Raw genomic sequence first — 10,215 nt, 5'->3', positions numbered from 1 at the left:
GTGGCCATCGGCTCCACGACCGGTAAGACTACCAACTCCTGTATGATGAGCCCAGGAAATCAGGAGGCCAAGATGGAGACCACGTCGCATAGGACGACTAGCAAACCACCACCATACCAATAGTGCCGTTATGACCGGCACAGTAGCACCACACCACCTCATGCCACGATGTGGGCACAAGACCATGACGACAACCACGTTCGGGCGTGCGCTGTACCAAGACAAGATGGCCTTCCATGTTGGCCAAGTTAGCTAGTTTCCCTCCCTCCGGCTCATGGCCACTCGGTCGGGAGAACCTATCTCTTTGTATGTGGCCTAGCCTTGGACTCTATATAAGGGTAGCCAGGGCACCCCTCCAGGGGATCTGAAGATCACCACTCTCCTACCTCATTTACCCTTCCCTTCTTGCATACCCCAATTGTAAGAACTTCAGAACATTCAACCGAGGAACATGTACTCGATCTTCTCTGAGATTGGACGTAGGGCTCCGACCCGAACCAATCTAATTCCTTGTGTCTTTTGGATGCTACCATCGTCTTCCTGGAGCACCGCGACATTCATACAAATTCACTAGTCGGTTGACGAAACACCGACAGTTGCCACGCCAGGTAGGGGACAGTCACGCACTCTCTTTGTTGAGAAGGAAGCGATGGCTCCCTGCACCTACATCGGACTTGCTCTTGGCACGGTCCCTGGTGGCTACATCCGCTTCGGAAGCCTTGAGTTCACCGACGCTAACAGGCTAGCACCCGTCCCTAGTCTTCTCCCTAGCCAAGCTCTATGCTTTGGGGATCTAGACTTCATAGCTGACCACCTAGGTCGGCTACACCTCCGCAAAGGGAATACGGCCCCACTGCACATCCTGACACTCGATCATGGACCGGCCCGCGTTGGTCCCACGATCATTGATTCTGATGCGCTAGCATGCCAGATTGATGCCTATCTCGGGCCAAACCCCGAGCTAGAACTAAGCCAACGTGTTTTCTACATGCTGACCAATACCTTCGCCTAGCTCTCAGGGGGCAGGCCCAAGCCACCAGAGGCCAAATTCTAGGACCCCTGCACTATGCTGCCTTCCGACATATAAGGGATATGGTCACTCTCTTCGAGCAAGAGCTAGCTAGGCGGAACCACCACACGACGATGTCTAGTGTCTCCGAGTTCGTGTGGATGATGGAACGGGATCTAGAGTCTATCTATGACCTTCTACTGATGACCCCTAGGGACATGGACTCTAAGTCTGATTCTAAGGGGAGCTACCACCTGGTGTGAGAGTGCAACATGTTGCACCTCTTGGAATGCGGGGCAGTAGCAGTGAGAGGCATAGAGGACAATGCCTATCTGATTCCTTGCACTCCCGAGGAGCAAGCGGAGTATGACCAGGAGCGTCTAGAGTGAGCCAGAGCTCGTGAAGCTGAGCAGGCCAATGAAGGACACGACAATGAATGCCTTAGCCCACAACACCTCAACGCCAATGGTGCGTGGGCTCAGGCACGTTGCGTATTCAATCAGATCCAACAAGGCAAGAGGGAGACACTCGTTTTCCCCCGAGCTAGCCAGAACATCGCTGTGGGTGCCATGATCATGCGAACGGCCCCGAGCCCTTGACCATCGAGGGAAGGCACATTCACAAGGATCTACGGGACTTGCTAGAACTGTGGTGGTACAATAATCCCAAATCTCTATAGAGAGAAGGCACCCCGAGGCCAGTGTCGTACACATCTCCTTAGTGCATGGTGCCCCTACCAGTGTCGTACACATCTCCTTAGTGCATGGTGTCCCCGAGGGGCACCACGCATCGACCATGCTCTGGCCCAACGACGATGGAGTGGCACGCAGGAAGGAGCCTTCCCCCGCTTACAGCCACTATGTTAGAAACCACAATGCCTGCCTAGCCCTAGGCGCCAGACGCCTTGAGCCAGACCTAGCAAATACGGACCACCCACACTACGGCGTCATCTAGGATCCATGACGCTCGACGCAGTCCGAGCCTAGATGCTTCTGGCCCATAAGCGTTCATGAAGAAGATCCAACAAACGCCTTTGCTAGCGTGTTTCTATGCATCGTTGAACATTGTCAAATACTCCAGGGACACCTACCCTGCCATATATCTAGAGGACTTCTGCCTCGCCTATCGAGCAGTAGGGGTAGATGACGACCTCTTCATCAACCAATACTTGCCACTCTACCTCGCAGAAAGCGCCTGAGCATGGCTCGAGCATCTCCCTACGGACAGCATCCACTCATGGGCAGACTTCAAACGCATATTCGTAGGGAATTTCCAAGGCACGTACATACGCCCTAGAAACTTCTAGGATCTCAAAGCCTGCAAACAAAAAATAGGAGAAACTCTACATGAGTGCATCTGTCGCTTTTCCAAGCAGTGCAATGAGCTTCCCAATATCGTAGATGTGGACATGATCAGAGCTTCCATCTCTAGCATGACCAACAAAGCCATCGTCCACAAGCTTGGACACAGCAAACCACGGACGACCAGGGAACTGCTCTGACCTCGCTACAAGCCATGCCTCTAGCGAGGAGGCAATCTTGTGCAAATACAAAGGCAAGGCTTAGGTCGAACCCACGGACAAGGCTAAGGACTACAATCGATGGGGGAAAAGGCAAGAAGGATAGCTGGAGGCGCTGCGACAATGAGTTCATCCTAGCAATCGATAGAGCCCATAAGTAGAAGGCTGGCAAGCTCAATCACGTCAGCTTTGACAAAATCATCAAGTCGCCATGCCGCAACCACGGCTACCTGATCAAACACACCCTTGAAGACTATGACCTCATCAAATGCTACTTTAGGGGCAACTACAAGACCACCAGCACGTACACATCGTGGAAACCTGCCCTGAATGAGGAAAAAGGGATGCGTATCCTGACCCGAAAGGGTGCCTCATGATCTTTGGTGGATCGGCGGTGTACGAATCTAGACACCGGCAAAAGCTCACGGCCAGACAGGTCAACATGGCCGCATTAGGCAAAACCATCCTAGCCTTCCTGAAATGGTTAGAAACATCGATCACTTTCGATAGAAAGGATCACCCTGATCACATTCCACAGCCGAGGTGCTTCCCCCTTATCATCGATCTGATCATCGGTAAGACCGCCTATCTCGTGTCCTCATGGATGGTGGGAGCGACCTCAACCTCCTCTATGCCAAAACCTATGATGCCATGGGCCTATTGTGAGTAGCCATACGACCATCCGGTACTCCTTTCCATAGAGTCATACCCCTGCTTCAGGCCATTCCCCTTGGGCAGGTTGACCTACCCATGACTTTCGGAGGTTGAGCAAACTTCTGCATAGAAATACTCACCTTCAAGATAGCAGACTTTCCCGACGCCTACCATGCCATCTTGGGTCGATCATGCTACGCCAAGTTCACAGCCGTCCCCAACTACACTTACCTCAAGATCAAGATGTTGGGTCCCCATGGGATCATCACCATAGGTGGAGACCTTCGCTAGGTCCACCTCTACAAGTGGGAGAACTATGACATCATGACAACCGCATGTCAACTCCCAAAGCCCTGACTCAATTAGGCGGCAATGATCGAGGCCATGCTAGAGTCAAACTTCAAGGAGTAGCCTCCCAAAATCAGGACCAAATGCGACTTCCCTACATGGTAGGGAAGCATGTAGTGGTCATGCCTAGCGACCCCAACCATGGTGCGCGATGAGACTTGTGATAACCAAGCATGAGGGTGATGCGATCGGAGAGCTCCAGAGAACTCAAGACACAACACACTTCTCGGCTCGACAAGCCATGTGTTCGAGGGCTTGCCACGCCAAACACCATGGGGACTGAGGCCCATGTTAGCGGCATGGACATCCAACGTTCACCGCAAAGCTGCCCCAAAGAAGTTTTTCCTGGCTGAGTCTCTTTACATACTAATTCACACAAGTCCTTCCCTGAATCGTACAACCCAAGGTTCATGATGCAACCATCGCGGCGTGTCGAGGAGTGCCCATCGAAACCAGCACTTTGGCGGCGCGTTCCTTCCCGAGTGAACTGTGTCAATCGGTGCATGTCAGTTGTCGGTGTTTTGTAAACTAGACTAGTAAATTTATACGATTACCATGCTGCTCTAGGAAGACGATGGTAGCATCCAAAAGACACGAGGATTTATACTGGTTTAGGCTAGAGCCCTACGTCCAGTCTTAGAGATGATTGAGTGCATGTTCCTCGCTTGAATGCTCTGAAGTTCTTATAATGGGGGTGCAAGAATGGTGATGAGGTAGGAGACCTAAAGCTAGGAGACATGTTGCCCGAAGGGAAGCTTTTGGAGCCCTTCTATGTTGTAAGAATGAGTGAATGAGAGTTGGATCCCCAGATGGGTGCCCTGGCTGCCCTTATATAGAGTTCGGGGCTAGGGTGTATACAAAGAAGAAGGTTCTCCCGATCAAAGGGTCGTGAGCCTTAGAGAGGTCCTAGCTAACTTGGCTTGCAAGTTACGCCATCTTGTGGAGTATGTCTGGGCGTGGTTGTCATCATGGTCTTGTGGCCATGTCGTAGCATGGTGTGATGTGGTGCTATTGTGCCGGCCATGGCGGTGCTATAGGCACGGTGGTGATTCGCCAACCGTCCTATGCGACATGGTCTCCACCATAGTTTTTGTCATCATCTCCTGGTTTCCTGGGGCATCATACAGGAGTTGGTAGCTGCCGTAGGTCATCGATCGTCTTATTGGCTAGAAGAGCTGAGGGTCAAGACCTCGATCATTGGGGTCATGGCTCTCATCGGCCTAGATGGCTTCTAAGTCAAAGCCTTCATTGTGGATCCCATCCCATAGTGGGTGGAGTCGTACATGCATATTGTCGGGTCATATTTGGCCAGTGGTTATCGTACCAGTCGTCACTGCCTTAGGCGGTGTTGTCTTGTCTGAGCCACGTGGCATAGGGATGGCATCTGACCAGATCGAGGTGACTGTTGTCCCCTTGGTCCTTGCAAGGTTAGAGTGGCATGCCTACCCTTGTTAGAATGGGCATGCCTAGCTATGCTTAGCCTTTCTCCATTCCCCCTAGAGGTCGGGATGGTGGTGAGGTCATGCGTCTCTCATGCACCGCACTGCTAAGTCTAATGAAGGGGTCGTGGCCGGCCCTCACCTTAGCGCTTGGCCTAGTTTTCTTAGATCAGCTGGGCCTTGGTCGTTCAAGCTCTGGCTGGCTGATGTGTCATGGGCCGCTCGACCTGCTAACTAATCAATGCCTTAAGACACCCTTGGGTTATATCCCTGAAAGTAGCCCTCGAGCATTTTTGTGATCACAAAGTGATCATGAAAGCACTGAGATGCGTGTATGTTTGTATGTAGGTTCATATTCATGTCTTGTTCAAACTTCATTGCTTGACCCCTTGCGGACTGGTGCGTTCAATGCGGTAGGCGGTCGTTGCATTTAGCCTTGCCAGGATGCCCTAATGATGTGGTACGTGACTGCTGAGCCTTGCCGTGTTAGTGTGCCATGTTTCGGGGTTTGTGACCCAGGCAGGACCGAACAATCTCATCGATGCTGTACTGACCCTGCCTTTGAGAGGGTCTCAATTTCCCTGACCTCACACGAGCATCTAACTTGGTCTATGACCTCCCATGGTTCGCTATGTGGCATGGGGGTCTCTGGCTATTTGGTCTATCCTTGACCTATAAATGGAGACCCTTCTACCATTTAAGGCGCTCGTGGTTGTGGCCCTAAGCTGTTTTCAAGCGGTTAGACATTTAAGAGAGTGAGGGAAGGAGAGAACTTGAGAGTAGAGGCGTGAGGAGGATTGTGACATTCTTGTGATGCGTCCTACTAAGGGTTGTCTATGGTGGCCGGAAGCCGTTGCTGCTCTTTCTAGTAGTTGGTGCTAGGAGGAGCCTTGCGAGCTGGGTAGGATGGGGTGGCATGGCTATCCAAACTATAGCTTTATGACCTCCTCACCTCCTAGGGCCCTTTGGCTAGGATGCGCGAGGTGGTCCTTGCTATGGACAGTTCCACCATGTCATCCCTGTCCTTGTGAGGTGACGGCGCTGCTGCTGTTCTCTCCCCTGCATTCTATGCTCCAGGAGCTATGGTGCTAGGAGGAGGTTTGCAAGGTGCTCCTCTCCATTGTGCTCACTCGCGATGGTAGAGGGGAGCGTCCCGCAAGCCCCCTTCTAGCATCATAGCTTTTGGGGCTTGGGTTGCCACTACCATGTTGGAAATGAGGAAAGATTTGTAGAATGCCATGGTGCTTGGCTGGGTTTGTTTGTATTTTAAGTTATATTTCCTGAGTTTTTGGCCTAGGATGGTCTTGTGTTTTTATGGGATTCAATTTGTGTTTTTTGGGCAGCAACAAGGCTTCTAAGACGCCTCCCTGACCAGGGGTCGACGTCTTGACCTAGCACTATCTAGATTGTGACTCTTGGTGGATACGTTGCTATCTGTTTGAAGGTCAAGAACCTAGAGCTCAGGGAGGAAGCGGTTGAGGCTAGGCCTCGTCCTAATTGTGGGGATGTTGACTCCCACTTCCTTCTTTCCCTGATGCCCTCTCGACCCGAGGGGTCATGATGCCATGTTATAGGCAAATTTTGGTTTCGCCCCATGTAGGGAGAGGCATGTCCACCGTAACCACATGGTTAGAGCGGTGCGCCTCATCGGGGTCAATGGGTAATTCGAGCAGGACCCAATATCCTCCCTAATCGACATGGAGTTTGGCTATGCCTCATTGAGAGACATCCCATAAATCATTAGCCATCAAGCCTATTGGTCCCTGACCGCCTCCATAGCGATCAGAGGGCAAGATGCCTCCCCCAGAGGGGGTCAACCCAGGCGACTTCGAAGCGGATGACTCCAACATAGAGAGGGATGGTTGTGTGGCTCTACACCACCATTAGAGCCGCAGGGGCCCATCTCCTCCCTACCCCTATCCCTTGGTGGCCTCGAGCCCTTCTAAGGACTAGCCCAAGAGTGGGTTTCCTAAGCACGGTGTTGGGTTGTCATCATGACCGCGGCCTAGGAGGCCTGAATGCCCCTAAGCCCATATGTGAGGCGGTCATGACTTATAGGCGTTCACATGGCATGTGATCGCATATGCTCCTAGCAGTCATGATGACCGAGGGCCGCTCTACACACAAATCCTAGGGGCGATCGACCTCCTTGGATTCTCTGTGTCTTAATGGTGTTCCTACACATTACAGTATGCCGGCTCATTTTCCGAGGGCTTGTGGGGCTAGTATTAGGGTGGACTCCATGTGAGTGTGGTTCGCTTCCCTGATTGCCGTCACATAAATAGCTCCCTTTACCCGAGCTGACCCCTTACCTTGTTCTCACCTTTTTGCCGCTGTTCCTGTGATCTAAAGGAAAGACAGAAGGAAAGGGGTCGAGTTCGTGAGGTTTACCTTTGGATCATGTGCATCGCCGCTATCGCCATCTGCTCCGCTGCCCCTGCTCCTTCTTTCACCTACGTCGTAAGATGGGAGAGTGGGTACCTTCATCGGTGACAGAGGTGAAGCTGCAAGGCCTCATGGCAAAGGGTCTCCTTCCATCAAAGGAGGTCGCCAGATGGAGAGCTCCTACTAGCGAGGTGGTGCCCTTCCCACAGCATGGGGAGGTGGTGTCATTTACTGACTTCCACAAGCATGGGTTTGGGATCCTGGTGTCCAACTTCCTTTGTGGTTTTCTTTGTGAGTATGGAGTCTAGCTGCATCACCTTCCTGCTAATGTGGTGTTGTAGGTGGCGGGCTTTATCGTCTTGTGTGAGGCCTTCCTAGGGATAGCTCCCAACAAAGACCTATTCCAGAGGGTTTTCAAGGTGAAAACCTGCAAGGTGCATGGTTCTTGTAACACCTCGGTGTTAAGCATGCATTAACATTTTGCAAATCATGAGCATAATCATTATTATGCATTCATAAGCATGACATGAAATATAGAATTAAAACATACTAATGAAACATGTATGTTGCATAGTTTTGTTTTAATAAATTGGATGCTATGTTTGTTTTGCCATGTGTGTACCTTGGTTGATCACTTAGACCACTTAGAAGTAATTAGGATGCAATTTGGAGCAAGGTGTATATTCAAAGTTTTCTCAAATTTTGCTTTTAAAAATAATCTTCTAAAATAGGGTTTTGATTTAAATTAACTTTAAATCTATAGTTCAAAATCTAATTGGGTTTTGACCTTACTCCTTTTGGCAAAGTTGTAGAGTACATTTTTCTGAACAACTTTTATTTTGGGTCCAACTTTTGAAATTACTTTGAAAAGGTTTAAAAATTCATTTGAATGAATTTGGGGAAGAAAATAAAAAGGAAAAATCACATTTTCACTTAGTGGGCCACCGCTCCGCTTCTGGTCCGCTCACGGATTCGGCCCGCAGCACCCACGCGCTCGCACTCCTGCCTCGCTCTAGCGCCGTGCGTTTTGCCCTGGCCCAGCAGCCGCTTTGCCGACCCAGGCCCACGCTGTGCCTCCCGCTCGCCCGTGCCCGCGCTCCGACCGCGCCAGGACGCGCGAGCTGTGTGGCGGCCATGCACCGATGAGCTCGCCGCACGGCACCGCCGGCCTGCCCCATTCTGACCAGCCCTACCCTGCCTTCAAGACCCCTATCCGAGCCTCCCTCTCCATTCTCGCTCTCTCCCATTTTCCTCTCACGCGCCAGCAGCAGAGCACACGCACGCGCTTGCCTCTACCACCGCCCGCACCAGCGCCTCACCGGAGTTGGCTCACTCGGCCACCCCAGCTTGCTGTCGATCGCTCCGTCTCGCCCAAAGCTCCGCCTCCACCTCGCGCACCCCGTGCTCACCTCGGTAAGCCATGGGAAGCTTCCCTTCCTCGGGAATCCCTCGCCGGAGTAGTGGTCGAGTTCACTGAAGATACATCGCTCCGTGGACCTCGCCCCTCCATCCTCCTTCTCGCCTCCTTTTATGTGCACGAGCACCGCACGAACATGGGGTAGCTCTCAAGCCACTCCCCGTGCCACCTCTCGGCCGGAGCTGGACGACCAATGTTGAGTCGGGCCACCGCGCCGCCATGGATGCCAGTGAGCTTGCTCCTGAGCTCCACTAGCCATGATAGCTGCACCAGTAGGTTCGCCTTGCGAAGGAGAGTGCGATAGAGTAGACCTCCTCGCCGGAGACCTCGCCGGCGGTGAGGTTAGCCGTAGTCAGCACCACCCTTCTTCCTCTCCCACTAACAGGTGGGATCCCGCTGACCACCAGGCCCATTTGTTAGCCCCTGTGTTTGTACGCGCGTGTACATATCCGAGTGGATCTAGCGTTTATGCCTCGGTTTTCAAAAAGGGTTTTTAAGAAATGATTTCTAGAAAATGTTGTAAAGGCTTCAAAAATCCATAGTTTGCTCATTTTAGCTCCAAATTGAGTGAGACCAATTTTGTTGTGTTTCTTAGAAGTAGATCTACAATATAAAAATGTCGCATGTCAGTTTTGGGATACATTTATATAGGGTTTTATTTAATTCTTGTATTTACTGTTATCTTAGAAAATGTCTAGTAAATAGAATAATTATCAGAAAAATATGGTTTCGGTTTTGTTAATCTCCTTTAGTGATGTACTTTGTAGGAAAATATATGTCATGCGTGTTCTATAGAGAAATATTGATGTGTAGTTCAAGTGCTTTTAATTGATGAATTTTGTTATTTTAATAGAGAGCAAAAATTGTATAAAACATGTGTATGATAATTTTTATGCAGTGATTGTTTACTGTGTAGAACATAGGAAAAATATTAAATCTATTGTTTGATGCTTTTCATAATACAAAGTATTTTCATGTTCATATTTATGCCATAGCTTGTCATTTTTGTGTAGGCTATTTTACTTATCCAAATGCCATGAAAGTTTTATGGTAGTCTACTTAGAGTAGTACTATGCTACTGTAATTTTCTTAGATTTTTTCTGTGCAACCAAAATATATGTTGCTGTTGTAGCCCTAGTTTAAAATGAAATAAAATAATCTTCTTTAATGCATGTTTAGTTAATAATGTTTGCTTTGGTGTATCTTTGAAGCATCTTAGCTTGTTGTGGTGATTTGGCATGTTAGTACAGTGGTTGTAGTAGTAGTATAGTAGTACATGTTCTTGGATGATGTTGGCTACCTTGTAGAAGAGCTTTACTTCTACTATGTCCAATAAAGTTAAACATGTTCATCTACATTCCATGCATCATGATCATTACATGTCATCTCTCCGATGCACCTATGCATGAGCACTTATGCATCTGCATCATACAGGATCATAGGA

This window comes from Miscanthus floridulus, chromosome 1 (genome assembly GCF_019320115.1).
Source record: "Miscanthus floridulus cultivar M001 chromosome 1, ASM1932011v1, whole genome shotgun sequence".
Lineage (NCBI taxonomy): Eukaryota > Viridiplantae > Streptophyta > Magnoliopsida > Poales > Poaceae > Miscanthus > Miscanthus floridulus.
This window is presented reverse-complemented; position numbering follows the sequence as displayed.